Source organism: Microtus oregoni, unplaced genomic scaffold, assembly GCF_018167655.1.
Source record: "Microtus oregoni isolate MIOR12 unplaced genomic scaffold, Mior012 000007F_ref0000211, whole genome shotgun sequence".
Lineage (NCBI taxonomy): Eukaryota > Metazoa > Chordata > Mammalia > Rodentia > Cricetidae > Microtus > Microtus oregoni.
The window spans coordinates 16,676,888-16,695,923 of NW_024543066.1; the positions used below are offsets into that span (position 1 = coordinate 16,676,888).

At 45.8% G+C, this 19,036-nt stretch overlaps 1 long non-coding RNA gene across 8 annotated transcripts in view; it reads left to right on the forward strand.

Annotated features, from left to right (window-relative positions):
• Positions 1-19,036, forward strand: part of LOC121450467 — a 54,084-nt gene that overhangs the window by 29,278 nt on the left and 5,770 nt on the right. For 6 of the 8 annotated variants that reach the window (XR_005974601.1, XR_005974604.1, XR_005974602.1 and 3 more), the window contains one exon: positions 295-453. This is a non-coding gene — a long non-coding RNA (uncharacterized LOC121450467). Of the gene's footprint in view, positions 1-294; positions 454-3,166; positions 3,267-8,528; positions 8,688-19,036 lie in introns of all 8 variants that reach the window. The other 2 variants (XR_005974607.1, XR_005974605.1) reach the window with 2 other exon arrangements.

Consider the following 19,036-nt stretch of genomic DNA (forward strand, 5'->3'; position numbering starts at 1 on the left):
ATGGAACAGAGTTGAAGTCTCAGAAGGCTTTGTTTACTGCAGGAGAAATGTAGACTTCTTTGCTGTGTGACCACAAGGCACTTTAAACACTCCTATTTTGGACATTGGTGTCTGTTAGGACACATTAGGCTGTGGTTTACTATCCAAATTTCAGTGGCTTAAGATATCAGGAATTTATTTCTCACTCTCCCATGTAAGTCTATTGTGGGTCAGAATGAGGTCTGTTTGTCAATGCCATTTAGGATTCTGGAGTGATGGAGGCTCCTTCTTTTCCTGTTTCCTCTTTCACTACAGGGAGAACTTGGTGGATATTCTCCAGGATCCTGATGCTTCTGCTCACTGGTGACACCTGCCCCTTCTGCTCATATTTCCTGAGTCAACATGACCACGCCTAACTTTGAAGTGACTGTAGGCATTCTATGTTGCAGTGAGACTAAAAGAAAGAAGAGAAATGTAAGTGACCTGCGTCACGACTCTCCTTATCTTCTAAATTACTCTACTCTGTGAGGGTGTCTCTTCATTATCATGGCAAGTGCTGTAAGCATGAATTTCCACTCCCAGACAGTCCAGACATTGCTAGAAGAGTGTTGTCCCATGGGTCTACACAAATCTCCATGAACTGAACTCGTCTGTCCTTGGGATTTCACAGTGTAGCATCTTCAAGGACTCCTGGGACTTTGAAATGCTTTCAGTGCCAATGGTTATGATGAAAGTAATAGCTAAGAATAACAACAACAACAAATATGCATGAAGATTAGTCAAGCTCACCATATGTCCCCGAAGCAGTGGCTTGGTTTCTGCTTTGTTTTCCCATTGTTTTAAAAGTGTCTTTCAAGTCATAATCAATAATAATATTGTTGGGTTGGAGAGATGACTCCGAGGTTAAGAGCACATACTCCTGCACCGGATCCAAGCATGGTTCCCAGCACCAACATTCGGTGGCTCACAACTGTCTGTAACTCCCACTCTCTCTTCTGGCCTCGATGGACATCTACATTCATGTTCAGAGACTCAGATGTAGACATAGACACGCAGACACAACTAGACACAGACAGATAGACACACAGACACAGACAGACAGACACACACACACAGATACACACACACAGAAACAGACATAGACACAAACAGACAGACACACACACAGATAGACACATACACAGACACGGAAATAGACACAACAGACACACACACACAAATACAGAAACAGATACACAGAGACAAACATAACTCTAAAAGTAGAATAAACTTTATAAAACAGCATAAGTATGATTACTTTAGCATCTGATTACTAGAAATGAAGACTTAGAAAACATAGAAAGAGTGGCTTTCTGAAGCTGAAGTCTTCAGTTCATCTTTTGAGATTTAAGGTCAAGATTGTGCTCACTCCACTGGTAAAGTGCTGGTGTTCTGATTCTCCAACATCAGCATGCTCACCATGACCATTATCGTATTATCACTACCTCCCTCCCACACCATTTCCACCATGACCACCACCAATACCATTATTAGCATCACAACTACCATTACTACCTTAACCACCGCCATTACCACTGACTCCAATACTGTTACCATCACCACCCCCATCAACTCCAACACTAATACCTCCAATACCACTACCACCACTACCATTTCACCCTCACCATGACCCTTACCACCAGCACCACGTCCATTAATCCCAATGTCTTGCCATCATCTCCATTACTACCACCACCACCACAACCTTCAGTATAATCATGATCACCATCTGTTATGGTTTTGGTTTTTCAAGCCAGGGTTTCTCTGTGGCTTTGGAGCCTGTCCTGGAACTAGCTCTGTAGACCAGGCTGGTCTTGAACTCACAGAGATCCGCCTGCCTCTGCCTCCCGAGTGCTGGGATTAAAGGCGTGCGCCACCATCGCCCGGCTTTCGGACGAGCCCCTGACTCGCGCACGTGTTAGACTCCTTGGTCCGTGTAGACATTTCCATGCCACAGACATCGATCAGAAACAAAAAGACCAGCTATGCCAGGATGTGACCAGCACCCAGCCTTCTCTCGCGCCCCTCCCAAAGACCACGCCCACAATCAGCCGGAAGCAGTCTTGAGAGTTTGCAGTCTTGAGAGTTTGCAGCCCCAGTTCCTTTGGGCTGTGGTGCCTGGTCTCCTGCTTTTTATTATAAGGAAGACCTGGGAATGTTGTCCTTTCCTGTCGCTTTAAGGGACAAGCCACGCCCACTCCCATTACCTCTGACCTGCCCGCTGCCATCTTGGGCCCTTCCTTTTCTGCTTCCTTTACATACGTGCTTTTTATTATAAGGAAGACCTGGGAATGTTATGGTTTTGGTCCCTTTAAGAGACAAGCCACACCCATTCCCCTCCCCATCCGCTGAGGCAGGCTGATCTTCAGCTTCCGGCCTGAGCTGAGCTCGTTCTCTTTTCCATCTTCCTCTCGGAGAGGCAGCTTTGCTTCTGCCTCTCTCCCCACTTCTCTCTTCCCCCCTTCTCTGTCTCTTTCTCCTCTTCTCTCTCTCTCTCTCTCTCCCTCTCCCTCTCTCTCTGTCCCCCACTTCAACCTTCCTCCTCCATAACCCCCTGAATAAACATTCAACCTCACCCTGCATGTCGTGTCTATCCATGTTTCTGTCTTCTGCCCGCCCACCATGTGTCTCCCTGTCTGGGACCAGCCATTGCTCGGGGACCAGCAGCCGACTCTGCCTGGGGCCCACTGCCTGCTGCCACATGGCCTGCCACCACTGCTCTGGGACCAGCAGCCATCTCTGCCTGGGACTGGCTACTCCCAGGGCCCGCTGCCTGCCACCTCGGGCCACCGCTCTGGGACCGGCAGCCATTTCTGCTGCCTACTGCCACCGAGCACCTTGTAGCATTTTTTAAAAAAAACAACACCATCAACACGGTCACCATCACCACCAGCACAGCTTCCAATACATTATCACCACCACCGCCATAAGAGTACCCTGGATAAAGAAGCCAAAGCTCAAAATGATACCTGATTACCCAAATATTCAGAAAGGGACTGAGTAGCCTTGCAACACTATGTTGCCCAGGTTGGCCTTGAACTCTTAGGATCTTGATCCTCTTGCATCAGACTACCAAGTAGTTGGGGTTATAAGCATACACCACCACATTTGGCTTCACTGTAGAACTTTGCGTGTCTTTCTTGCTCAGATTGCAGTGATGCTGTAGGTATTCTGCACTGTTGAAGGCAGATGATTCCCATTGGCTACTGAGTCACAGAGACCAAGATGCAGCTGTAGTCTTGGTCGAGGTAAGTCCAATGGCTTCTTCAACTCTTGCCTATAACCTTCGTGGCTTTAACAGCCCTTTGCAAAGCTCTCAGACTTCGGTGCCTATAAACATCCCGGCTCACTTGGGGAAAGGAGGCAAGCAGAGAGAGTCTGGCTGAAGGCGAATGCCTAAGAGCTATATCCTTCCCCCTTCAAATATTAACAAAACAACAGTGTTATTGAATTACCAATCATGTTGGCTATTTGTGAGGAATCCCATGTTTCCATCTCACATCACACATTTTATTCTTCTATTGGCGATTTGATCTCTGAAGTTCACCTCTTTGTGGTCCAATATCACCAAATAGAATTCTCTCCCTCTTTCATCCTTCACCATTAGGGGGAATACACAGCATCATTTTATGGAAAGAAACAAATATCACAAAGCAAAAGGCAATATTTAATGGCTAAAAAGCTCCCGAGTCTCTTAGGAACACTACCTTGCTGACAAGTGAGAATGGAAAACGATTAGGACTCAGTGCATTGGGACAATAGACACCCACATCGTTTCTCCCATTTCGTTATGAAATAAAAATAAAACATAGTCTTCTAAGCGAGACGGGGAGAGTGCTTACCGAACCCTTCAAGTGAGCCACAGACAAGTGCATTGGTGTGGTTTGAGAAAATATAGAGAGGAAATGAGAACTATTTATTTTACTGAACCACCCATCCCCCTGCAGATTACAGCAACTGTGTCCAGGACTGTACAGATGGATACTACCCAGCAGGTTAGGTTTTGTTTATTTAGTTTCTGACTGGCAGCTTCAACTTGAGTTGTTTAAAACGGCAGCTCCCTGAATATGTTAAGAGAGTTTCTTGACTATAAAATGAGACTGTCTCAGATTGTATTTTCAGATAAAAACGTACTTAGCCTGATTATTTGAATAGGCAGATAATATTTTTATACCCCCCTTTTTTTGAAATTCCTTCAAACCTTTAGGTTGGTTAAGAATTGGATACGCTGTAGACAGCAAGATCATCTATTTCGGTCATGCTAATTTGGAAAGTTCCACTGCTCTGTTTTAGAGTGAATTTCAGGAGAAAACATTTTTATAGGCATTAATTTGGAAATCAGGGCTAGCTATTTTCATTTTAGGCTTCTGCCTCTTAGCTATGTGAATCAGAGCCTGCTATTTAAGCATGTTGTGTTCAGTTGAATCGTTAGTGTTTTCCTTGTGGATGTAGAGCCGTAGTACATATTTAACTTCTGCTGCAACTTTGTAAAGCGAGGGATATTTGGAATGCAACGTATTACAGCCAGATGGGGACGCTTTGCTCGAGAGAAGCACACAGTAGCTGGCTTGTCACAGTTTAGCCATTCGTTTTTGTGGTGCTGGAGCTCAAACACAGGGTCCCATACACGGGACAAACTGAAGGAGTGCTCTACCCTAGTTACACCCCCAGCCCGAATGCTTACATTTGAATGAGTTCCTCAGTGCTATGTTTCAACCTTGATCTGAATAATTTTATGTGCTTTTCTAGTGCACAGCAGCAGTCCTATTTAGTAGTAATTATAATTGCCATCATTTTACAGATGAAAAAATTGACAGTCGACACAGGAGACTTAACTTTCCTATGACCCTCTAATGGTCAAGGCATGACCCAGGATGCTCCACTGATGCCAGGCTGGGACTTACCAACAAACGTGGGAGGTGCCTCTTACAACTGACAGTAGCCTAGATGTATATGTATATGTATATGCCTGTCAAGGTGTTTGTAAGTCAGTGCTCAAAGCCAAGGCTCGCTCGACCATTGAACTCCATCCTCAGTCAGGTGAAGGTATTAAATCATTGCTTTAAACTCATAGGAGAGAAGGTTCAATGTGCGAGTGTGAGGCTTGAGTTTCTCCATGGGGAAAATCCTTCCAGAAAGCAGTGGGATTCCAGTCAGCTTCCCATAGAAAAGCTAGTACGGGCACATTCCCAACGCCCTTCCCAGGACGCCTCACAGAGGTTCCTGCACAAAATTACCAAGTCTGGGATAGAGCCCATCTTTATTAATATTTTTAAATCGTTGCTTTGGTTTCTTCCTCAGCCATATCAAGTTCAAAGTCACAGTAAGGGTGGGGGCAGCTGAAGCTGAAATGGCCTGAATGTTTAATGTAGCCTCGGAGCGGAAATTGTTCTCAGAGATGGGAAGCAGGCAGAATATTCATAGGAATTTGAGTACAGGATACGAAACCAGCGTCAAAACAGTATTGCAGCCATATTTACTGTTTTTAAACATTAACTTTTCAAGACTGGTTAGAGGAAAAGGAAGAGAGGGGAGTGGATTAAACTTCCTCCGTCTTGAGACAGGTCTATAACACTAACCTTCCCTTTTTCTTGTGGGAGAGAGGATTGCCTCTTTGGGACTTAGCATCTTGGTGGCAGTGGTGGTGTGCAGCCCTCGAGATTTTGGAAAACCATCTTCGGCTCAACATGGGACCTGTTCTTTCTGTGTTGTGTGTAAAACATAGAAAATGTAGAGAAATCTCTAAATAAGTACTTGATTTGTATCTTGCAGTTGCAATGGCGAAACCATTTGCTTTGCCCTTCTGATGTAGACAGCGATTAAAAAACATCATGAAGGTATAGACGATGGTGAGCATCGTTTCAAGATTACAGAATTATATTTTAAAACTGAAGGGTTCAAAAACTGATGACCTACATCTTTTCCCAAGAATTAGCAAATCTCTCATTTTTGCCCCCTAGGAATGCTTCTCATCTGTAGTTAATCTTAGAATTAACATGGAGCAAATTACTGCCATGGTGCCTTCAGTGAGGGATGCGCCTGGTGGCTTAGTTGATTAGAACCCTGCGCTAATGAGGTCACAGGTTCAGTCCCCAGGAGACAAATTCACCTCACTTTGGTCTCCCTTCTGAACCACAGCCTGGTCTCCAAGTGGACAAGAGGGTTTCTGGGGAAGAATCAGCACAATTTTATTTTATTTTTTTTGTATGTGTTTGTCTTTTGTGGGAAGAAATAATTCAAAGTTGATGCATTTAATTAATTTGAAATATTTCAGCCATCCTTTAGGGTAACAAAATGGTACCCTGGTTAGCTGCAAAGACTTCTTACAGGACAGTGCCAGGGTGTCTGTTTCTTGCTGGGGAAATTGATTGATGGCCATTGGAGGGGGAGCCATCTAGGGGCTGGAGGTGGGGGGTTTGTTTGAGCTGCGTACTCACTCAGAAGGATCTTTAGGAGAACAGGTTGCGTTGTCAGTGGTCACTTATGCAAAAGATGGATCACCAGATCTTTCATTTGTTATACGCACTCATGCAGCCCATGGGATGGTCTCTCTCCCAGTCAGGCTCCCCTTACCATATATGTCTAGCCTGCAGTTATAAGAAGCTCTCATTTATAGATTCTTTCCATTTTTCACTTCCTTCTGCACTTCAGGTATCATCTTTTCGGTCCTGTTCCAAGGATAACTCTCACCCAGTTGTGACTGGATGCATTGCTATTCTCTGAGGTTCAAGAGACTTCCTTCCCTCACTAATCCTTCCCAGTGGCTTTTTATTGAGGGGTCTTCCTAAGTCTGTCTTCATTTTGAGATGAGGCTGTTGAGTGTATCCTTGAATTCCTCCTTCTATTCTATTCTAAAGAGTTTCTCATCTCAGCCTCTGCCTCCCTACAAGCTGATACCCTGGATGTACAACACCACATCTGGCTATAAAAACAATTACAAAAAATTAGTAATAGTGCCCCTCTCACCTAGCAAAGTGTATTGTGTACAGTAGGTATATTTAGCCTCTGCTTTAAAGGCTAGAGTAAAGATTCATTCTATTTGAAACCTACAACACAAGGCATAAGAATGTGGCTCAAATGTGGGACCTGGTAGGGTGAGAAGCAGAAGGACAAATAGGAGGTACCAACTAAGGACCAGGGTCCTCTTTGTCAGACAGTAGATGGAGAAAGGGAAATGGGTCCGCAGAAGAAATATTGATGACTTTGGGAGCATCAAGGGAAAGAATGAGGTTAGATGCAATTGGACAGTAGATCCAACAGGAGGGGAAGGAAGATAAGAAGCTAACAGGTGTATAAGACAGGTTATCCCTCAGAACCAAATGAGAAGTTAAGGAACCCACACAGCTTCTCTCAATATCTACCCAATCCCAGCATGCCCAGGGCAGTAAGAATGTTCATGGGCAAAAATGTGAGGTTGGGCTAGAGCTCTGTGATAAAGAATAATACTTAGCAGGAATGAGGTCCTGGGTTGCATCCCAGCATACAAACAAACAAAAATCTCATCAAACCCCACAATAACAGCAGTAGCAGCGGCAGCCGCAGCAGCAGAATCATAACAGGAAATGGAGGTCACTAAAGACGGCCATGACCCTCTGGCCAAAGCAAATCTGTGTTTTCTCGAAAGTGCTTAGAGTAACGTACCTAGGAAAGGTGTGGAAAATAGGTAGGTCATGAAAGACACAGCTATGTGCTCAGATTCTCCTATCCTCATGACGTTGTTCAGATGATGAAAGGTATACAGACTATTACAGCACAGGACATCTATGTGCAACATATTGTGTGTACTAGACTTGAATGTAGCTATGTGCTATGCATGTACTGGTTGTCTCAAGACCATGGTAATGGGTAGGGCAGGGAGACATGTTCATCTCTGCTTTTTTCTCACCATTGAAAGTATTGTTACAATATATAGTGCTTTTCTAATTCAAAAATAAGGGCAAATTTTAAAAAAATTAAGGAATAAAAAAGATTTCTCTCAAAAGCCCTCTACTCCCAAGTGGAAATTCATCAGGGGATGGGGCAAAGTTCTGAGCTGCCACGAAACCCCTGCTAGCTGTCAATGGAGTCGCACGGGACAACCCAAGAGTCACACCTGGGCCCACAGAGCACTGCACTCATAGCTATCCTGAACATTGGTGGCATGGGGACCTTAGATGACCCGGGAAGTTGCATGTCCTTAGCAAGCAACAATCCCTTTAGACCAGGTGTGGGTGGGCACGGCAGGGGGTTAACTGCAGGGGAAGGAACTTGAACTTGGAGGAGAGAAACAGGTGAGAACTATCTTCTGATCTGCTTCAAGGGTGGCCAAGAGTAATGAATGAAACCAAGTGATAGGTTTGTATTTTTTTTTTTTTTATTGCAGATGGGAGGTTTAAATGCTCTTGGTGTTTGCTTTTGTTTTTGTTTTAATTAGAGACAGGGTCTTGCTCTGGGACCTAGGCTGGCCTGGGACTGGCGATCCTTTTGCCTCAGCATCTGCAGCAGCTGTAATACTAGTGTTTGTTACTCAGGTAAGGCACAACTCATCTCCTGAGTCATTCACACGGGGCAGGAGCCTAAAGACCAACAAGAAGAGATGCTGAGATGACTGCTCTTCTCCCGAATCGAGGAGATGGATGGTTTACCAGGGACCAAGAGAGAAAGCATCTCCATCATGGCCATGACATGTGGTAATAAGGGCGGCGGCGAGGCTGCGTCCCCCACACCCGGCCGCCTGCTTGGCTAGCTTATGCCCGAAATAACAACACACAAACTGTATTCATTTAAACACTGCTTGACCCATTCTCTTCTAGGCTAATTCTCACATATTAATTTAGCCCATTTCTAATCATCTGTGTATGGCACCCCAAGGTGCGCTTACCAGGAAGATTCTAGCCTATGTCCATCCTGGGTCGGAGCTTCTTAGCGTGCGTCTGCCCAGGAGCCAGGAGCATGGCGTCTCTCTCAGGCGTCTGCTCCCGAGAGGAAAGCGGTCGAGTCTCTGAGCTCACTTCCTCTTCCTCCCAGCATTTTGTTCTGTTTACTCCTCCCACCTATCCTCTAACCAATAAAATGGGCCAGGGCAGTGCCTTTATTAGCCAATGACCTTCCTCCATCAATGACAGTCCCGAAGCAAGTCCCTTGGGTTGTGCTTGGGAAGATCCACATCTAGAAATCATGGCAGGTCTTTCTGAGTCAGGGTGGAAGAGGAAGGGACCAGCAGGACACAGGGATATCCAGATAAGGGGTGGAGTAAGCGTTGGATCTGAATGTCACACGGAGGGGTCGAGTGGTGGGAAACAGCGTGGTGTTCAGCCCTGTAGCTGAAGGAGGGGGGAAGAGTCATGAGAAGGCCTCTCCACATGGCCCTTCGTGGAATATTTTCCCAAATGGCACCTGTCTCATGCCCTTCTTACCCAGCATACTAGTCTAGGTGGGTATTCACGTTTCATCGGGATGTTTGTTAAAGGACAGAAGAATCAGCTGGGATACATCTTTGTGAGCACTCCTGGCAAACTTTCTCAGAGTCGAGTTCCTGGTGGGGAAGGGTCCCAGTGGCCACACGAGGAATTGTTTGGGCTTCTTCCATTGGCTTCAGAAGACCTAGCTGTGAAAGTCTAGTGAACAGGAAGGCATTTAGAAATAGCTACATCCTCTCCCAATGTCACTTGGAGGCAGCCAGTTTGGGGCAGGATGTGCTCCCTGGGCAGACAGGAAACCACCTTCTCATTTTCCTCCATGGCCTGAATATGCCCAGCAGACTTGACCAGAGCTCTAAAGTTCTGATGGTGGGGCACAGGCCAAACGGATCAATGGGAGTTTCAGCCCACCCCTGTTCCAACACACATCTGAAGCTGTGATGATTTTGATTGAGGTACCTGCCCACAGATAAGCATCCTCTCGGGACCGTCAGCCTTCCTTCATGCTAGGATTGTGTCTTATTTTCTGAAGTTCTGAAGTGTGTCAGCATTTTGTGATACCCTTGTACCATTCAGGCCAGTTAGTTTAGACATCCAACCATGTTTGCCTTTCCCGACAGGGCCCCACTGGGAAACCTGCGGGGCAACCAACTCCTTGCAGTTTAATCATGCAAATGTAGAATATAGTACCTACCCTTTGTCTGATTTCAAATTAGAGGACCACGGTCCAAGGGTCTGCTTCTCTGTCAGATGCTGGGCTATGAACTTGGCATTTGAAATCATCGGTGAGTTTGAGACAGACAAATGTTGGCTAGGGAATTGGATAGATTTGGGTTCCTCAGTCTCTCTCTACACTCGGACAATAGGACTTTGGAATAGAGATCTCTGAAGCCCACACCACTTTCTGTCACATAGGTAGGGGTGATATTATCTACCCTGTAACATAGTAGAAGGTTCCAAAAGCTCCTTAACTCCTTTTGCTTTGTTGTTTTTGAGACAGGGTTTCTCTGTGTAACAGCCCTGACTGTCTTGGTACTAGCTCGTGTAGACCAGGCTGGCCTTGAACTCACAGAGAACCTCCTGCCTCCGCCTCTCAAGTGCTGGGATTAAGGGCATGCACCACCACGGGGCCAGTTCTTTTACTCTTGATAACAGAATGGCTCCTTCCCCAAGTAGAACACTCTTCAGATGGTGTCTTGCCCACTTCCTATTAGCAGGACATATGGAGACATATGAAATTCTTCTGTTTGATTCATCTTAAGTTGGCTTCTTACCTTATTTTTTTTAAAACTTTTTGTAGGTTCTTGGTGAATTTCTTATCATGCACCCCAATCCCACTCACCTCCCTTTATATTCACCCTCCTCTTGCAACCTCCCTGCAAAGAAAACAAAAAATAAAAATGATAAAAAATAAAAAAACGAAAATTAAACAACAACAACAACACCCATCTTGCTGTGGAAGGTGCAACGTTTCATGGTGTGTCACCCTGCCTATCCTTTCACCCAAACAGCTTTACTTGCCAATGTTCATTGTAAGGAGTCATCTGTCTGGTTGGATGCCTTTAGCGTCTGCTAAACTATCAATGCTGGATCCTTAACGGGGGTCCTTTGCAGATACCCTGTTGATGCCCTGTGTCATGGAGATCCTGCAGCTTTGGTTCTGCAGGAGTGACCTCTTCACACGCTCCAGCAGTAGGTGTTTGGGTGGCTTGACTCAAACACTGGATTTGGGCCTGGGTGGAAGTTGAGCTGGTGAGCCCGGTTGTTCTTCTATACCCACACCACCAGGGCTGGCTCTCCTGATTTGCTCAGGTGAGAGGCCGGGCCAGCTCTCCTGCCTGTGGTAGCTGGCAAGGGACAGAACTGGGTTTCTCACACTCATGCTATCGAGGTGCTTCTTCTGTACCCACACCATCAGGGCCAGCTCTTAACACTGCCCTGGCAAAGATGGGGCCAACTCGCCTGAATGCCAAAGCCCAGCAGGGGTGGGCTGGCTTTCTCATTCTCACGCCCTGGGCAGGCGCTGGCTTCACTGTGTCCATGCCACTAGGGCCAGCTCTTCTGCACTGCCCAGGCGAGGTGAGGGGCCGGCTCTCCCAAGTACTGCAGTCAATTGAGTGGTAGGGATTTGTTACTGTAAAATGGGGGGAAAGAAACTTCCAGCACCTCAAACAATGATCAAAAAGCCTTATTGGGCACCAAATGCAAAGAATATTCTTATGCATGTTCTTATAAATTAACCATCATTCATTACATATTTACTTTAGGAGCCCGAGAAGCCAGGAGAGCAGTTAGCAGGCCTGGGGACATTTCCCATGTGCACCATGGGATGCCATAGGCAGGGAAGACCCTTTAGTTTTGTGTCCCGCTTTTGGGCTCCAACTTGAGCAGTGCTTGGTGTAATTTTTGCTCTGGAACCTGTCAGGACTCCCATGTTGCTGGTCCTTGTAGAGACTCCTCGTGAAGTCCACGGGGGTCCTTTGAGTGGAAAACATGCAAATCAGAATCAGGCCTGATGTAATCTTGCAATGAGGGACTGCTCACCCAAATATTAGCTTTTTAGCCCGGAAACTAGGTTTTGATCATGAGATAAAAGAATTCTTCCTTCTCCTCTGAAAGGCACAGTACACCAACAACCAAAGCATCACCATGCGTGCACCCAGGAGAGGATAAATCAACTAATTACTGAAAACACCTAATTAGGCCTCAGATAGACAGTGTGGGGCTCGGGTTTTTTTTTTTTTTTTTTTTTTTTTTACCTTAAACATACCAATAGGATAAACACCCCAAATCCAGGGCAACTTGCTAAATGGAAAAAAAAAAAAAAGACAATGTTACTCTCTGAAAATATCACTCATTCAAAGCGGTAATTTAGAAAAATATATCTATTAGAGATAGTTAGAGATCTGTTTTTTGGGGGGTTGGAAATGCAGGCACCGATGGAGCGCAAAGCTGCAAGTTGTCGACAGTTAAGTAAATCAAATCACTCATGTTCTCTCCCCCCCCCCCACTTCCTTCAATGCCTTCAATGGCTCTAAAAGTTAAAGGTAATTTGCAAAGAAAATGCGCAGTTTGAATTGGTTTGTAATATCTGTTAATGATCTGGGGGGGGGGGAATCCACGCACTCACAGTTTCCTCCCCGAGGGAACTCCAGTGAAGTCTGAAATGTCATTAGTGAGCTATTGCCTTGAAGCCCAGGAAAAAAAATTATAGAAGGTATACAGGTGCACAGGACAATCACTCTGATGAATAATGGCTGTGTTTTTCACGCTGTTTCCTATCTAAAAAAACACAGCAATTGAAAGCCAGGCTTCTAAATTCCAGAGCTGTGTTTCAGGTAGCTCGGCATAGTCCCTCCCTTCTGTTTGTTTCACGTGTATGTTCAGTTCTTCCATACATTTATAGCTTGTTGATGTACAAACTGTAGTGTTAGGAACAATTTTGATTATATTCCTTGTTGCATTTACCTTCTGGAAATACATGGTGTAGCCTAAACACAGGCCTCCAGGTGCTGCCTTCCAAGGGTAGAAACAATAGCCTGCTTCACCCCAGCATCCTGCTTCCAGCCAGGTGCCTGGAGCGGAGGCAGGTACGCCGCCCGTGCAGACTGGAGAGCTGTTCAGGATTAGGTCACAGCACTGTGAAACACTATCCCAAGGCGGGATCTTTCTCCTTGACCCCTGACTCGGGGGTGGGCTTCTACCTGTCTGCATAGGAGGCTTTGTGATGCAACGCTACCACTCTGCAGATGCAGCCCCCGCTGCTGGAGCCAGCTTTTGGGGGAGGAGCTGGATTTTACTATTACTGTTTTGTTCCCCACGCTGTGAGTTGTTGACATGTACATTACACACATTGAATAAGAAAGTGCTTTGTATGTAGTATATATTTATTACTTTTTAAATCCCGTTTTCCATACTGAAACACAGGAGCCTCGAGTTCTGTATTTTTGTTTAAGTATAACATTCTATTTTATACACAGATACACATATGCACCTGCGTGCGCATGCGCGTGCGTACACACAGTTTGTATTTAAGTGTAATACTTTTTATTAATTCTTTGATAATTTTATATATACCTACAATATATTTTGATTGTATTTGCCCCATACTCTTGCCCCAACTCCTCCCACTTCGGCCCACCCTTCCCAACTTCAAGTCCTCTTTTTAATTGTTGTTTTTAATAACCACTGATTGCAATTCGTGCTATTTATGCGCTCCTAGGTTTGTTACCATCCACTGGAGCATGGTACACCTACCTGGGATCACACCCTTAAGAGAAACTGAGTCTCCTTCCCCTAGCAGCTGTCAACAGTCAATAGCTCCATGCTAAAAAGCAAATTAGCTTGGTCTTGGGCAGGCAACCATGGTGCTGTGAGTTTGTGTGTGCAGTGGCCTTGGTCCTGTCATGTCCACAAACACTGTTGGCTTTTCTCACCTCTAACCCTTAAAACCTTCCTTTCCCTCTTTGCAAGAGGTTCCATTTGTGGCTGGACACTCCACTGACTTTGGCCAGCTGTGAGTTTCTGTGTCCACTTCCTCTCCATTGTCCTTATTGTTAATAGTACTCTTTTCACATTGGATATTTCTCTCTCCCCCTCCTTCTTCTTAATGTATTACTTCTTAGCGCACTGAAAAGCATCCTCTCCTTCTGCGTCTGGCATGAATCCATTCTTCCTCTTCCCCACCTATTTCACGCCCATGTTGAGTGACATCACGAAGCAAGAAGAACATTTGGAATGTTCAAGGGAGGGTTTCGCTGGAGCTTCACATGGGGAGGGTGGGAAGAGCATGAATGTGGGCCTCAGTGCATTGATCTGGATCTAACACATCCCATAGCCACACCCACTCATGGCAGGACAAGAAAGATCACATGGCTGATATTCCCAATTGCTCCTATGATGCAATTCTATCTTCTTTCCCAAAGGTACCCACACCCTGTTTTTTGACCCCAGGGATTTATTTTGCTTTATTTATTCATTTTTTTGAACTTCACATAAGTGGAGTCACACAGCAGATATATAGTTTTTTTTTTTTTTAAAGTTATTTTGCTGTGGTACAGAATTTAACACGGGATAGGTCCTCATCTGTGTTTGGCTTTCTTCTCTCAATATTACGTTGGCTATAACTGTAGTATATTTTCTTCATAAAATATCACATACTGCACAGTGTATCCTTCTTCCCCTTTATGACTATTTTGACGGTTTTGAGTTCTAGATGGTTTCAGGGAGCTCGGCTGTGCGTTTTTCCTGAGCGCGTCTTGCTGAGTGTGCGCACGCATTATGCTTAGTCTGTATTTACACCGGATGGGAAATCACTAAATTGTAGGGCAGAACTGCTCGATGTTAATATATGATGCTGAATATGAGTACCTTTCCAAGGAGACTGTAACTGCTCCCTCCACAGCCCAGCTCATACTTGCTAGGCATTCTGCTGGCACGCAGTCGACTGGCATTGTGAGCTTAGTTCAATTTCCTGATTCTTTCTTCCAGACAGGGTTTCTTTGTGTAGCCTTGGCTATACTGGAACTTGCTCTGTAGACCGACTCACAGAGATCAGCCTGCTTCTACCTCCTGAGTCCTGGGATTAAAGGTGGGCACCACCACAGATAGGCAATATCCTGGATTCTTAAAAGAATTGGACATATTTTTAGGTGTTCTGGGCATTTGAATATTCCCTTTTATGAACATTCTTCTCAAGTTGCCTGCTTGGTGTGTGTGTGTGTGTGTGTGTGTGTGTGTGTGTGTGTGTGCACGTGTTTATGTACCCATGGACCTGCATGTGGTAGCTAGAGGAGAATACGGGGTGTCCCTTTCTATTCATGTCTGCCTTGTTCCCTTGAGACAGGGTGTCTCACCAAACCTCAAGCTCACTGTTTTGGGTTGGTTGTGTGGTCATGTCTCCAGGAACAACCTGCCTTAGCCCCTGCTGTACTGAGGCATGGAAGATAGTGCTCAGCTTTTATGTGAATGGGTGCTAGGGATTCAAATTCAGGTTTTTATGCTTGTGGGGCAAGCACTCTTACCTACCGAGCCACTGCACCAACCCAGACTGCTTATTTTTATAATCTTTTCTTGCTGATTTGTAGGAGATATGCATACGTTTTATATACGAATCTTTTACGTGTTCAGGTGTTGGGAATGCTACCAGTCTTCTGTACTTATCATTTTCTTTGTGGTTTCTGTGGATGGTTAATTTCTTTCTGGTTGGCACTTTTGTTATCTCTCGAGAGAGCTTTTCTTATCCCAAGGCCGTGAAAACACCCTCATGGTATTTTCCAGTAAGTTTGCTGTTTCATGTTTTATGTTTAAATCCACAGTCTACATGACCTTCGTTTCCCCATCTGCCGCCATTCTTTCCTACCTCTTCGTTCTCCCTTTTGTTCTCCCATCTTTTTTTTTTTCTTCTTCTTATAACCGAGATTGAACCCAAGGGTTCTGTGACTGCCAAAATGTTCCATACCACACAGCTGTATTCCTGGCCCATGACACCAGTCAAGTTGACTTCTGTTACCAGTATCCGCTTATGCTCCATTCACTGGGAAGACCTTTTCCCCAGCGCTTCATGTTGACCTCTTTACCCTAAGTGAAACCCTTCTCCTGTGTACAGTGATGTGCCCCTCTCTCTTCCTTCCACCAGCGTGACAAATTATTCGGTAGGTTTCCCTCATATTTTTAAATTCCATGACAATTTTATGCTCATAGACAATGACTTGTAGACATTTTTATGCCCCATTCCGGCCCCTCTCCTGCTAGATCCTATCTTGTATTCAACACAGCCCCTGCCTCTCTCATATTCTTTTTTTTCCAATGGACTTTCGAATGCTAACCCGCCTGGTATTTTGGACAGAACCCAACCTGGCTGTGGCGTTTTCCTTTACATACTGTTGCACGTGTTTTCCTCATTCGTGCAATGTGTACTTTTGTGACGACGCTTGTGAATGAAGTGTGCCTGCCATTTGCCGTAAGGGTCTCCTCCACTGTGTCATCAGGTTCAGCTCGTAAACCGCGAGATGGATTTCTCTCAGATTTCATTCACAGGGAACCCCCTGAGAAGGCTGATAATCTAACAGAGCGATTAAACTTGTCTGCAGTGGTCTGAACACTCACCATAGCCTCCTCTCCTTTCATCTCCTGTGTGTGTTAGCTTAGACTTGAAACGGGAAGCTCTGGCTTTGCATAAGGTTTGTAAACAGGGGGCTGGAGAGACTGCTCAGCAGTTAAGAGCATTGACTGCTCTTCCAGAGGACCCAGGTTCCGGTCCCAGTGTCCACATGGCGGCTCACAGCTGTCTGTAACACCATTGCCAAGGGATCCGACACACTCATACAGACATGCTTGTAGGTAAAACACCAATGCACACAAAATAAAAATGAATACATTTTAAAAAAAGTAAATAGAATTGGACTGTTGGCTGAGTTTCTGAACGGCACTCAACAGTATATTCATGTAGCTTAGGTTGGAATTAGTTACTCCATTTTGATTTTGAAAGCCATTTGGGTTTAAAAGAAAACCTATGACAGAAAAAGCCTCCTGGGACAAGTGATGACACTCAGCTAAAGCCCGTGGTCCTCAGGGTGAGTCTTCAAAGTTGGCTTTAACTCTGGCTTTTGACCCCATCAGGCATTGCTCCTGAGAGAGATTTCTTATTTTTTGTTTCTTTTTTTTGATTTTTCGAGACAGGGTTTCTCTGTAGCTTTTGGTTCCTGTCCTGGAACTAGCTCTTGTAGACCAGGCTGGCCTCGAACTCACAGAGATCCGCCTGCCTCTGCCTCCCGAGTGCTGGGATTAAAGGTGTGCACCACCACCGCCCGGCGAGATTTCTTATTTTTAAAACCTGCTCCAGTCCTATGGCACGTAGCTCCCCTTTCTCACCTCCTCTCTTCCTAGGCCAACCCTGTTTTCACTGATAGCCTGGCCTCTGAACTGAACAGTTGACCATCTCAGCCCCTTGCTGCCAGCAGTGAGGTGGTTTGTATCGTTTCACAGAGCAAATGTAGGCTTGGCACAGGCTCACCTGTGACCTGTTATTGCGGTCTGTGTGGGCTGCTCCACCACGGACCTTAGATGGGATGATCTGTTGTTCTGTGCTGATGAGGATGAAACTTGGGATTTTCTGCCTGCCAGGCAAGAGTTTGGCCTCTAAGCTACGCTCTTGGCCCTGGCCTAGATAATTAATAAACAGAAGAAATGTATTGCTCATAGTTCTGGGAGAGAGGGGGAAGCCCAAGATTAAAGTGCCAACAGTAACAAATGTCCCATTTGGACTGCAGAAATGGTGTCTTGTGGTGGAATTCTTACATGGTGGAAGGTGCAGGGAGCCAGTTTGTGCCTTGCTGTAAAATGAGGGCACTATTCTCCTTCGTGAAGGTAGAGGTGCCCATGATGTCATCACCACCCAAAGGCCACACCTCTTTACAACATCACACTCACTATTGGCAAAAACAGTAGCCTAATTAATTTCCATTGCCAACTCACACAACCTAGAGTGACCTGGGAAGAGGGAACGTTAACTGAAGTCTTGCTGCAATCCCATTGGCCTGTGACCATATCTGTGAGGGATTATTTCAACTGATTGCTGTGGGAGGGACCAGCGCACCATGGCCGGCCCCATCCCTGGGCAGGTGGACCTTGGCTATATAAACAGGCTAACCATGAGCATGAGAGCGAGGCCAGCACGCAGCATTCTTCTGCAGTTTCTGCTTCCGTTCCTGCTCTGGCTTTCCTCAGCGATGGACTGTGACCTGTATGTGTGAGGTGAGATAAAAACCTCTCCTCCCCTTAGCTGCTTTTGATCGTGGTGTTAATTATAGCAACAGCAAGCAAACTTCAACATTCACCTCATGCTTTTCAACAAGAGGTAAACAAGAGGTGGTCCGTTTTCCTTCTAAGGGTGAGCAGTTGAACGCCTGAGAAAGGATGGATTAGCATTCAGATGTCCCACTCATAGCCCAGGCTACAAGCGACAATAGACCGACTGTCCTAGGATAGAGTGGGAACCGGAGGAGATACCAGTCTTCAAACTACAGCACCTGGCTGGGGCTTCTCTTTGCAGCTTGTTTTCTCGGCTCCTCTCGTTTTGTCGGATCACTCACTCACTGTACTGGGGCTAGCTCTGTCTGCGCACCAGGGTTCTGAGTGTCTCAGCTTCTGCTTGCGCTGATCTTTCGGCCTGAAACATCCATGTGTGTCTCTCGGGTAATCCACTCTTTAATATTAAGCTCAGGCTAGATCACCCTGACCCAATCGAGCCAGGGCGGCTGGCTCTTGTTTCTGCCCATGTTTTTGTCTGTAGGAGTAAATGGCTATGGAGCTGTGTGCGGCGGAGCTCAGGCCCTGGTGATCTGTGGGAATCTGGAACTTCGCGCCTGTGTGTGTGTGTGTGTGTGGGGGGGGGGGGGGGGGGGGTTGGGTGGGTAGGTGCTCAGCTAGCATTTGTAGAGCCACAGAGCGCAAACAATAGCAACCAGCTGACGGCTCTGAGTTTCATTTTGTTTCTTTTTAGAAGAGGCAGATGTGAGGAAGAGGTCAAAGCGGCAGAGTCTCTCCACTGAGGCTTGAGGCCAAGGCTGGGGAAATCTGTGGCTCCGAGCTCTCCCTGTGTCGTGGAGCGCAGTCCAGCG